Source organism: Falco naumanni, chromosome 1 (genome assembly GCF_017639655.2).
Source record: "Falco naumanni isolate bFalNau1 chromosome 1, bFalNau1.pat, whole genome shotgun sequence".
NCBI lineage: Eukaryota > Metazoa > Chordata > Aves > Falconiformes > Falconidae > Falco > Falco naumanni.
The window spans coordinates 83,314,708-83,327,826 of record NC_054054.1 but is presented as its reverse complement, the minus strand read 5'-3'; the positions used below and the strand labels follow the sequence as shown (position 1 = coordinate 83,327,826).

General features: G+C 44.2%; 1 long non-coding RNA gene across 1 annotated transcript; it reads right to left on the bottom strand.

The window, feature by feature from the left end:
• Window positions 1-3,933: 3,933 nt before the first annotated feature.
• LOC121091711 lies at window positions 3,934-13,118 on the bottom strand. The gene is made up of 3 exons (XR_005829017.1): window positions 12,981-13,118; window positions 6,828-6,921; window positions 3,934-4,558 (listed from the first exon to the last, which is right to left on the bottom strand). It is a non-coding gene; the product is annotated as an uncharacterized LOC121091711 (long non-coding RNA).
• Between the last annotated feature and the right edge of the window lies 1 nt (window position 13,119).

The window sequence follows — 13,119 nt, the reverse complement described above, 5'->3', positions numbered from 1 at the left end:
GCCCGCCTCGGCCCGCCCGCCGCCAGGCGCTCCCTGCCGCGGCCAAGCGCCGGCCCGCCACGTGACAACCAGCCGGCCGCTGCCCGACGGCCCCGCCCGGGCTCGCCCACCGGCCCCGGCCGCCCGCAGCCCGACCGCTCACCCAGCGCCGCCGCGCGCCCCGGCCCGCAACTCTCCCAGGCTCGCGGGGAACGTCTCGCGCCGCCCCAGGGTGCCGCGCGGGCCGGAAATGAACCCACCTTCCGGGGCCGGGCCGGGCCCGCCGCCGGCCACGCCCCCGCCCCGCCGGGCAGCGCGGCCCGGAGCCGGCCGAGGAGGGGCTGGGGCTGCCGCTCTGCGCCGGGGCGGGCAGGGGCTCGGTGCCGCCGCGGGCTTCTCCGGCCCTGCCGGCCCCCGGGTCTCTGCGGGGGCCACCGGCGGGGTGCGGGCTGTGCCGAGAGCGGCTACCTGGGGAGGGGGCGGGGAAAGGCAGGCGGAGGAAAGACCCCGCTGCCTTTCCCACCTTCCAGCCCTGCCGCGTACTCTGCACCCCTTCATTCTGGTAACACCTCACTTTCCCGTCACAGGGAACGGCTATGAGCTCAAGAGATTAAACCGTGCAACAGCTCGTAATGGCTTACTTGTGCAGCGAAAAACTTGTATGAGCTTTTCCTAAGCCACACATTCACACCACTCGCTTTTTTGTACTCAAAAAGTGCACTCCTGCAAAATCTCTTCTATTTAAAAAAATATATATTTAAAATCGCTGTTACTAACGTGCTTCGAAATGCATACAGAGCAAATGCAACCCTATTTCCCACAGCAAAACGGAATGCGTCATACAGAAAGGATTTAACAGCCTGAGCCACGTGGGTGCTTTTGTATACGGAGGCAATAAGTATTAATGCCTGGGCTGCGAGTGGGAAAAGGGCAGAGCATGTGAACCCTGCAGCCGCAGCGAGCAGCTCCCGTGGTCCGGTGGTGTAAACTGGGCTGGGATCTCTGCCCGTGCTCACGGTGCCAGTGCTCAGCATAGGGTTGGTGGAGCGCTGCTGCCATCTGGCGAAAATAATTGGGTACTGCAGCAGCCCGGTTGGTAGAGCGCTGCTGTTATCTGGCGAAAAAAATTGGGTATTGCAGCCACGCGCTTGGTGGAGCGCTGCTGCCACCTAGCGAGAAAAAATTGGGTACGGCTGCCGCCCGGTTGGTGAAACGCTGCTGCCATCTAGCGATTAAAATTTTGATACCGCAGCAGCGCGATTGGTGGAGCGCTGCTGCCATCTAGCGAAACATATTTGGGTACTGCAGCCGCACGGCTGGAGGAGGGCTGCTGCCCTCTGGCGACCAAAAATTGGTACCAGACCACGGGGCTCGAACGCGCGTCCTCCGTGCGGGAAAGATTCTACCGACGGTGTGACGCGAAGCCGGGTCGTTCTGTATTCAGAGGCTGTGGCGTGACAAATGTAATGTCTGGGGTCAAACCCCGCTTTTGTGTATCTAATTCTCTTTTACCCTTACTTATGTTGCCAGTCTCCACTGGGATTACTCGGTCTGAACCGGTTATTCTCTCTCCTTATATTTTCAACGCAGAGGAAGAGAAACTTGCAAGGAGCCAACAGGCTCATCCAGGAGAGGCATTCTGAAAGCGATCAAATTGCATTGCATGGAACGAGCAATTTCTTCTGCTGTCTGGAAAAAGTACATAGCTAGTTTGATTTCCACCACACATGTGGTTAAGTTAGATTGGAAGTGTCCACCCACCTTTGTGAAACTCCACGATTATCAGTTTCTGTTAGTAACACTTGATGTTCAGTCAGTTATTTAAATGGCAACGATAGCTGTATTGACTGGTAAAGGAAAAATCCACACAGACGTGGGTACCGCTGGGCTTGCTTTAGTCACGACTCAGAGCTGGGCCACCACCCCAGCGAGTGGCAGAGAACCAAGGGATACAGCACAGCTTATATACCCTTACCGGATCATTAGTCAATGTCTGAAGTTTTTAGGAGTTTTCTTGGACCTGTCAGCTCTGCGAATCCATCGCCTGACTCTGTCCTAGGTGATTGATCTGTTCCGTTCCAGTCTGTGCCTTGGTTCCAGGCTCCTCCTCGGATCTCGATCTTCTTTCTGCCTGCTTTAACTCACACGCTCCTTCAAGCACGCTTAGTCTTTAAACAAGCAATTCCTATTCACATATACCAATTTTCCTAAAAAAGCCTGTGTTTCTGAGAGCACCTGTGTGCACAAGTTGATATCTGTTGCTTCTCTGTTGTCCCACTGATTAACTGGACTTGGTTTTAAACCATCCCTGGATTAGGGCTACGCTAGGGATGAGGCCTGGTTCTGCCACTTAGCTGCTTCGGCACTTCACATTTCTGAATTCAAAACACATTTTCTTTAACAAGCAATAACAGAACAATGGAGAACAATTAACAATGGTTTGGTCACTGCTGATGAAAATTATGGTTTCTAGTGTATATTGCTTTATGTAACATTTTTGAAACCTGGATCTGCAGGAAGAAAAATGTTCTGTTTCATGCCCACAGATGAGCTCCCTGAGATGAGCAATCATGTTTTAACAAGCATGTTTTAACAAGCTTTTAAATCAAAGGCTGTAAATGAGCATCAGTCTGCACAAACAGCTGGGAATCTTCTGTTGTTCTTGGCCCACATATTTGTCCCATTCAATACCTTGTCTGGGTCATTTGCCCTTTTGTCTGTACTGTGCTCTCCTGCTAAAGACTTTGTAGGCTTTGGTCTTCTAATACTGCTCTGGCTCCCGCATTTAATGCTCCTTAACTGCTCCGTCGAGGTATTGCTGAAACAAAAAAGTCCAAGAGTTTCAGGGAGTTGCCTCCCCTTCAGGACGAAGGGAAGAGAAACAACTTGTCAGATGAAGTGCTGATCCATTTCACCTATGCAAACAGGAAAGGAGTGAAGAAACAATGAGAATGTAGGTGAGATGCAAAGAACCAGGATTTCTGGATAATATTACTGTGTTCTGGTGTTTGACACACATGCACTTTTTTTTTTTTTTTTTTTTTAAATCACTATTCTGTTAACTCTTTTTTTTTGTTGTTGTTAGATCTAGAAGTAGCCTGCTACTAAGCTACTCAACTGACCTGAATATCACCTACACGTGGACTTCAGAATTGCCTTTCTGCAGCCAGGATTAAATGCAGCCAAGCAGGAATCCCTGAACAGATCAAGTTTTAATGTTTAGATCTGTAACGGCATGGTTCTGGTACGCCCTTTTTTTTGTGCCCCACAGATAAAAAAGCACTACCGTTCTACAACTGCATGCTTCACCCATCTGAGAGGTGAACAAAACATCATGGCCATTGGAAAAGAGTGGCATAAAGATAAAAGAACCTAGGTGATATCAATTTAAGCTATCTACATTTAGGTTAAAAGAAAACTTCAGGCTAGAAAAAAATTATTTCACATGTGCATAATAGAACAAGCTTAACTGGAGAATTCTTTAGGGGAACTGATGAACTGAAAACCATTTAAGGAGCAGTCACGATGCTTGCTAAAGGGATGCTTTCACGAAAAAAGTTGTTTTCCCAAGTCTTTCCCGCGACGAGTTTAAAATTCAATGGAGATAAGTATCCGATCAGAGTGAACATTAGTCACTGGGTATGCCTTTCATTTTTGTGAAGTCATCACAGCAAAACATGTAATAGTTATAAATTTCATGCATTTGCAAAACTGTTTTGACCCTGCTGAGGGCTGAGGACACAGTTAACATTCTGGATTTGGGTGCAAATTTAGTGATGCTGGGTTTGCATTTCTTTTGGACACTGTCTTCTTCCAGAAGACATTAATTCTTCTCTTCTATCTCCAGCAATGTGCTGCTGAAAGAGTACGGTAACAGAGCCAAAAACAGCACAAGTTTTTCCTCTGCTTCTGTTTTGGAAGGATGGTTTTGAATCACTAAGAGTTTGACTGTACTGCCTGTAAGTAGATGTCCTAGGTTTTCTAGCACAGATCTGTACAGTTCTTTAAGTATTTTCCCGTGCGAGGGAATGACGAGAACAATGATTTTTAGGGCGTTTGCTCTATGACTATAGTAACGGTCTTTTTGGAGGGGAGACTCGCTATTTGGTCGGTCCGGTCAGCTCAACAGTCCTTGTGCTCAACAAATACAATGGGAAGTAGCAGGACTACAGGGCTGGAACAGGGGAAACGCGAGACGACTAGTTTGCTACTTGCTGAAGCTCAGACACACTTTTCCCCTGGATTATGGGACGCTAACCCACACACGGTAGTATACTACAACTCCGCTGCTTGCTTCAGGAGAACAACTTTGTAGTTGTTAGCTAACCAAAACAAAGCTTACTCAGCTTCAACAAGAATGTTGGGCTGTTGTATTAGACATGGGGGTTCCTAAGCAGCGGTGGCCTTCAGTGCCACAGTCAAAAAGGGCAGGAGAACCTGAAGGGAAGGAAGTGCTTGGCAGCCTTTCCCTGACCTGCTATAGGCTTGAGACTCACCGTTTTACTCAAAAAAGGACAGATTCCCTGGGGATCTAAAAAGCGGCACACAGAATAGAGATTTGAACTCAATCTCCTTCTTCCTAGGTTAAAAAAAAATAGGTATGTCTCAGAAATGAAAAGAATATGTTAAGGGCAAGGGGCAGAATGTCTTGCTCTCTTTCCCCCCTCTCCTAGGAAACAGCGACATCATTCTCGCTACAGATGCGTTACCAAATCAACTGCATTACTTTGACACACATTTTCCATTATGGTTAACACGCTATGCCTATGCACCATTTTATAATATCTCTGTATAACTTACGTTCTACAAGCTTAGGGACAAGTGACAAAAGGAACCCTTGTTTTTTGCATCGTCCCACTTTTCCTCCGGCCATAGTAAAAACTTTTTAGCATTTTGTCCTTGAAGTACCTTCAAAAGCTTAAATGTCCTGATAAATTCATGTGATAGCATCGAGCTGCACTGTGACTTAACTACTGCTTTGCTGCAATCTCCCACCGGCGATGAGGCACGGATGGCCCGTTAGCAATTACGAGGTGCTCTCTGGGAGGAGTTAGGGGAGACCCAGCACTGCCTGGGTCCTCATTCCCTTACCGGACCCTGCGGAAGGCCACAGTGGTCCCAATTAGAAGGCAACACATGATAACTGAAAGGAGGGGGAAAACCCTTTTGTTTTTTTTTCTACACATGATGTCACATGTGTAGAAAATAGAATATGTGGCTCACTGTCCTGTCCCATCATATGGCTCTCAGCTTTCTTTCTAGGGCTAGCAATACTTTAAAACACTGTGTAAAAGTTTATGCATGTTAACCATGTCCTCCTTCGGTAACCTGTCCTTTTAGGTCTGCTTGTCTTAAGAGTAAGACACCAGATGTTTATATACATCCTTGAGTTTGTAAAATAAGCATAACTGCAAAATCCTTCTAGGAGCTCTGACATCCTGCTGAGTCCTCAGCCATAGTGAGTAAATGCCTGCCCCATCCTTCCGGTGACTTTGGCCTTGGGAACTGGTAGGTCTCAGCTGTATCGGAGTTAGGTACAACAGAGTTACACCCCGATGAATCACATAAACCTGAGATGTCTCACTAGGCAGGAGTCCCCAGACTACGGCCCGCGGGCCAGATACGGCCTCCCAGGGTCCTCGATCTGGCTCCCGGTATTTACAGACCTCCCCCGCCCCCCCCCCCCCCCCCCCCGCCCCCCCCCCGCCGCTGGGGGTTGGGGGGGGAACCGAGCAGCTGCAGATGACCTCCGGCCATGTAGTCCCCCCCTGGTTAGAGTCCTCAAACTTTTTAACCAGGGGGCCAGCGTGCGGATGAAGTGGCAGGAGGTCATCTGCGGCTGCTTGGTTTCCCCCCCAACCCCCGGCGGGGGGGGGGGGGGTCTGTAAATAGCGGGGGCCGGATCGAGGACCCTGGGGGGCCGTATCCGGCCCGCGGGCCGTAGTTTGAGGACCTCTGGTCTAGAGGATACAGTTCTCCTCACATCACACGTGGATGAGATGCTACAGCCCTACCAGGGTGCATTGTTTGAACTGTGGAGCACCGGGCACTCGAGGCCGCCGGGCGCGGCCTGGGCCTAGCAGGGGGCGCCCACCTGCGCCGTGGGAGGGTGCGGCCCGGCCCGGCGGCCGTGGCAGCGCTGCCGGAGCAGGAGAACCAGGTCCTCCTGGAGCTCTTCCACCAGCACAGGCTGCTGATCTGTGCCTGCGGGTTCGGCGTCGACCGCATCCCGCTGGGCTTCCTGCGCCTCTGCTGCGAGCCCGCCCGACTGGTGCGCAACAGCAGCCCTGCCGAGGGCGTGCGGGCAGCGCCTGCCAGCCGCCCCGCCCCTTCGCCCGCACGGCCGCCGCTCCCCTTTGGCGGGCACGGCCTGCTCCGGGCCGGGGGTGCTGCCGGCTCCCCGAGCGGCGGGGCTGTGCTGGGGGGGTGGGGGCGCTGGCTGTGCTTGGGCGGGGAGGAGCGGGGCTGTGCTGGGAAGCGGGGGCTGCCCTCCCCGGCCCGGCCTTTGTGCCTGCCGGAGACGGCCTCGCCGGGCCGGGCGCCTCCGTGGCAAATCCAGGTCCGAGCTGCTGCGGCGCGATGGCGGCCTGCAAGTAATAACGAGTGAAGTAAGCTCGTGTGCGTAACTTGTAACATGAGAAACCTGGCAGTAGCCAGGTAGCAGAAAGGAGCGGAACTTGTCACCGAATTTGTCCCTGTTTGCACAAAAAGGTGCCACTCTGTCTTCCCTGGAAGCAGGGAGACTCCCGGCCGTTGGGAGGTGATGTGCTGGGGGTCTCTGTAGTGAGCACGGGGAATGAATATCACGGCTGTAGTTTGTAAGATTAAGGTTGACGTGTATGAGCTACCTGTTGTAGCTGTCTCTGGTAGCAGGTGAGTGGAATCCCAGATGATGTCTTCCCAGCTCTCTGCTCTTAAGTCAGTATTAAATTTGCTTGTTCTCTGAAAAAGAGTTATTAAAACGTTAGAAAATATAAAGTCCTTTGACTACCATTACTCGTATTTGCTTAAGTATTGTCTAGCTACTACTGAAAATACACGGATCTGTGAATCACCTGGATGAGTTGGAAACTGAGCAAAGTATACCAAAGAAGAAAAAAAATCATGGTAGTTCTCCTTTCTTGGGTAGTACATTATACTGTCATGCTTTTAAATTTGTTTTGGACAGCTCATTGAAACTAACCGAGTATGTCTAATTAAGGGGGGTTTGCATCCATTTTATCAGTTGCCACAGTAATGTCTTGTGTTTTTATTCTTTTTGGTTTAGGAGTATTTTGTCGATCAGCTGAGGTCAGATGAAGTTGTTCATCTTCCTCGGCGTGTTACCAATGAAATTACAAATAATACTTGTATGAATTTTACACACAAGGAGTCGTCATCTTTGCAACAAGTCGAATCCTTGTGGTAGATTTCCTGACTGACAGAATTCCTGCAAACCTTATTACTGGTAAGAGTTTAATGCAATAAAGGTAAGACTGTTCTGTTTGAAAATACATAAAGCTTAATTCTATGTGAAGAGTTCTACTAACTGGTATTGACAATTATTCCTTTTTTTTTTCCCCACAAAGACTGAGGTAAAAGGAGCAAATATGTAGTTTTTTTCAAATGGTTTTCTTTGCTCCAAACTTGTTTGCCTTATTTAATCATAAAATTTGAAAACATCCACGTTGTATTTGGATACTGCATCATGCATTTGTGTGGCTTTCTGATATCAGTTAGTGGCTGGAAAACAAATCAGCAGTTAAATAATGACATTGACATCAGAAACATAAAATTCGAACTGGCTTTTTAAGAACAGTTGATTGCACTTGGTGAAATAGTGTCAGATGGTCTACAGGACATTGGCCTATGATTAAATGGCCTATGATTAAAACTGATTTTAGATGTCGTGTTTTGTCAGCCATGCATGCTACATATTTTTTGCATTAACAAATTACTCCTGATGACTTTTCCCTTCTAAAAGTAGCAATACTTTACTAATCTTTGTCTTGACATGCTTTGGACACTATCTAAATAGCAGTATTATGAAGTAATACTGTTATTAACGCTGCAAAGATTTTGGGAATAGCTTGTGGCCTTTTTGGTTTTATGTAGAAGTTATACATGAAAGATGTTATGGTTAGCAGTTAGCTTTTTCCTCTCGTGTTCTGTTCCCCTTCTGTCCCAACCACCGTTGTTTTTATGTTCTTTTCTAAGCTGGAAACCTTGTCGCACCCTGGAGAGCTAGTAAAATAGATCTCTAAGAGGCAGGGATATAAGAATATTTTACTGTTATCTAAATGTTAACATCTTAATGGCTAAATGTAACTGAATATTGAACACTTAGAAGAATGTAAGTTTCCGCTTCAAAAGATGTATCCCCTTCCTTTTTGTCAATGTATGACAAGCTGTAACCTGTAAAACATTTTGAACTGTTTTATGCTAGACCCAAAGGACACTAGATTTGTCAATTCTTATAATTTCTGGGTTTAAAAAAGGGAACACGTTTTCTGGGCAACTATTTTAATTTCTGTTCTTACCCTTGATGACTCCTTCTTCTGCTTTCTGCCCTACCAAAGAAGGAGGGGGCAGAGAAAGAAAACACACCTTTGGAGTTTGTCAGGATGAAAAGAAGAAAGACACTAAAGATTTTTTAAAAAGTCCTGGCCTATAGTGATCCAGAGCTGTTCCAGGTTTTGAATTGCCACTGGAGGTCAGTGTGACAGCAACTTTGATAGACTTGTGGCTTCATTTTAAAAGTCAGGTAACACCTGGTCATGCTGGAAACATCTGTGTGTGAAATTGCAGGACAAAATCCACAAAAAATTGTAATAGTGTTTCTTGAGGAGTTAACATATAAAAACTGTTTCTAGGCATTATAAATGCTGTGTATAGAATCGGTGTACAACCACTTGTGAATTAGTATCTGATAAACTCATAAATTCAGTGAAATGAAGATAAGAAATTATCACTGCAGTAAAGAAGAATTATTCCTGGTGGTTTTGGCCAAATAGAAATTATGTACTTAATAGCATGGTAAAACCGATGCAAGTTGGTATAGTAAACGGTGGCAGATTGTTTCTACCGAGGCTTACACAGCAGTATGGATGCACTTCATAAGCTATGTTGGCTGACAGTAGGGAAGTATTATGATAAACACCTAGTCTTGCTGATCTCTTTACAAATTCTGTATCTCCTGTAATGTCCTTTGAGTCACATCTTGACAAACGAAGATGCTCAGAAACGAGTATTATTATGTCTTTAAAAATTTGCTTCACAGGAGAGATGTAAAAGTATCTAGGTAGAAAAATACCTTTTAGTGGATTATTCCATGACTCGATCATGAATGGCTAGCAGTTCTTTGGAAGTTTTTTTCTTATAGATGCCTTTGCATTTGCAAAGCAAAGGCATATTAAAATCAATGCTTGGGTGCCAAGTTGAAGGAACTTGTAAAAATTAAATGCACTGTACATTTGTCAGCTTCTGTAGGTACAAGGTAAAACTTGTGATGTTTGATGTCCTTTACTTCCATTTCAGAAAGGCATTTATTATTCCACTGGAAATTGCGAATGATTAAAAGTACCGCATAGGACTCGCCTCACTAGGGCGAGAGTGAAGAACTGTAATGCGCTATTTAACACAAGCATCGGGAAGCCTTTGTTTTAACAGGTCTTGGCTGAGTGGAGTGTAAATCCCTGAAGTATGCACCTCAAATGCCTGGTGTAGTTAAACTACTGTTTCACTTCTCTACCAAAATGTGCACGATAAATCTTTTTTTCCCTAATATACCCATAGCCATGAAGAAAATTGGAGGTGTATTCATACATTTGGCGGTTGTTTCTATCCTCAAGTGTGAAAATGTATGTCACAAGAGGGGGGAAGCAAAATGTTTTCCAAAGTTCTTTGATTATGTAAACACGTGAACTGTTACAAATGAAACTTACTTGACAACTCTGTAATTCTAGAACTTCTCTAACGAAATAATACAAATGTCACAATTTTGAACATAGCAAACTTGCTTTGTTGTAATAGCATGTTATGTCTTATATTCACTTTTACTCCTTTTAAAAGGCTCAGGTTCAAATTTTGCTTTAGGACTAAAGAATTTTCTAAGTTATATCCTGCCACTCAAAGTTTGTTTTGGTTTGGTGAGTTTTGGGGGTTTTTTTGCTAAAGATGCATCGTGAACCCTGTACTGTTGTTTGGGGATTCCATGGCACTGAAACTGAGGAATGGCTTGGTTTGAACCCTCAGAAGTTTGTTCTACTGTCGCTTTAGAATATCTAAATTCCTATTGTACTCTATTTAAGAAAAAAATGTTAAAAGACAGTTTTGAGGAAAAAGCTATAAAAAATTGGACCTCTTTACTTTTTTGTAACTTGAAAACCTTTTATTCTGCCAGGCATTTTGGTATAGAAAGTGCACAGAATCATTGAATCCTGTCAGGAGGCATTTATCTTACGACTTTATCGCCAGAAGAACAAGCGAGGTTTCACTAAAGCTTTTACAGATAATGTGGTTGCATTTAACGCTGGCTTTTGCCATGTGGAAAGAGTGATGGGAAACCTTTTTGTCAGGAAACTTTATCTGTGGCCAAGGTAAGGTACCTCTTCATTTCACTGGAGAGTTAAATTTACCAAAACAAACAAAAAAAATAATTAAGGGTGTTACAATGGGCTCATAAGACAATGAGGTGTATGCAGTCACGCTACTAATCTGTGTTTCTTCTTGTATTTCCAAACAAATTTAATTCCTTTTTTGACAGAAGAAATGTAAAGACCCTAAACTTCTGTATTTTTTAAAATAGCCCCAAACTAAGTCTGTAAGGGCTGAACCTTATGGTATAGCTGTCCTTTTAGCCAACAGAGATCACAGCGGAAAGTGACATTCTTAATAGCTTAAGAAAAACTGCACTTACAGATTATTTAAGCTGTGAAGTAACAGAAGTACAGGCTCTCAAATCTGCCATTCACGGAGGTATTTGTTTCCAGCTGTGATGAAACTCCATGGGTTTCTTTCTACATGTCATATTTTTTTAATCATCTTTTCCATGTATGTTGTTTATGAAGAATATTTCTTGATCACTGATAGAAACCAGATTGCCAAGTTTGTGACGTGCATGAGGTCTTTTAGGAGCAGAGCCACAAACGGAATTGGGCACTTTAGCTGATCACCCATTCAGTGCTCTTGCATTGGGCCAAGGTGGTCTGCTCATTTGTTCCTTTAGTCCGGAATGTGTTTCACTTTATCTTAATGTACTGTTACTCTGCATTGTAAACCCTTAACAGTCTTTCTTTCGGTATCACAAAGCAGAAGTAGACATACATAGGATACAAGAGGTTGAATAGAAGCTCTCTTTAAATTTTCTTCCTTGGCTTCTGAACCATGCAGAGACCTGGGGGTGCAGCATGCAGTAAGGGAAACACCTGTGGAGTCTGGGGTCAGCAGGCATGGCATTTTCTGAGTCTGTTCAGTTAGTAAAAGTCAGGTAGCATCTCTATACCTGTACAGCTGGATTGGCTGTAAGGGCTGTGTGTTAACAAGGACCTGCTGGCTTATGATCAGAAGCTAGGAACATCACAGAATCTGCTAGTGGAACCATGTGATTCCAAAGGATTTATGAACCCATTCCAGTTTCTCCCTGATGAGATTTTTTTTTTTGTTTTACTTTAATATTTGTTATGTGTAATAATGATGTAGGATGTAGTGCGGTAACTTTCTAGATGGTTTTCTGAGGCTGTTCCTAAGATTGCAGTCTTCAGATCGGTAGAAAATGATTTTGCAATTAACTTCTTTGTTTAAAGTAATTGTAGTTTATACAAACTTCTGAATAGTTGTAGGTCAAGCAGACAATACATGTGAATCTTAATAAGCTGTTTTCCTCTTGGATTTCATATAGCAGTGAACTCATTTTTAGAGAAGCATAAACCTGAAGTGGTGGAAATACATGTGTTGATGACACCTGGTATGCTTGCTATTCAGACTTTGATCCTGGACATTTTGAATGCATGTCTGAGAGAACTCAAATGTTACAATCCAGCTCTTGAAGTACAAGATCTATCTTTAGAAAATGCTATTGGTAAACCTTCTGACAAGGTACCATTTTGATTGTTCTGCTGTATCTAACTCAAGGGATGTAGATCTTCAAACTCTCTACTATGCAAACAAAAATACTATTTGTAAAATAAGTAACCAGCAGCAATTGAGTATTATCCCATGATATGTTTATTACTGGTACAAGGAGAGAAACTGTATTAATCCGTGATGGTGATGATACAGTTGCCAGTAGGGGTTTTGGTGTATTGGTATTATTGTTCTTTCTTTGTTTCCAAAGTCTCTATGGTAAGAACATCCTGATTCATGGTTGGTGTATTATGATGATAAAGATGTGTGCAATTTCAGCTCAAAATACTTGAGAGATAAGTACGCTGTTATTCACACCCACCCCACCCACCCCCTTTTTTTGCTCTTGAATTTCCTGCTTATATTTTTTGTTGTCTCTATTAGGAAGAGCACTGTCTATAATACATAATATACAACAGATGTATGCGTGTGCATCTTTTAATTACTGTGTATGTCATTAATTGTGTGTTATTTTTGGCAGTTCTGCCTTGTTTGGCATACATGCTCTCTGTAGAGTAAAATCCTAAAACAGTGCATTGACATATGGTTGTTACCTGTGATTGGATCTTGATGTAGGGCTTTCTGTACTTTAAATATTTGGAGGTTTTTTTCCTTATGCTCTATAGGTTGCATATCTGTGTAGGACTCATCTTATTTTGAGAATTAAATGACATCGTAATGTTTTTTACTTTACCCAAGTAAAGGATACTAGACTAAAGGCGCAGGCCAGTACCAGTAAAATAAGGGGGGTTTTACTTTACCAGTATTTTATAATTATATGGAAAGTATGAACTGAAGGCATTAAATTATATACATCTGCTAATTGCTGAAATGTTTTACATAAAGGCATCTATATTATGTTAACTTTGCAAAAGATTATTAGTTATCAAAAGAAATACCTCGCTATCGCATCCTTAATTGAGTGTTTAATCACTTTGGGAAACAAGTGACATCCCCTGAAGGAAATAAAAAATGTCCATTCTTATCTCTGTTAGTATACAATGTATTTGACATCTTGAACTCTCAAATTTATATTTC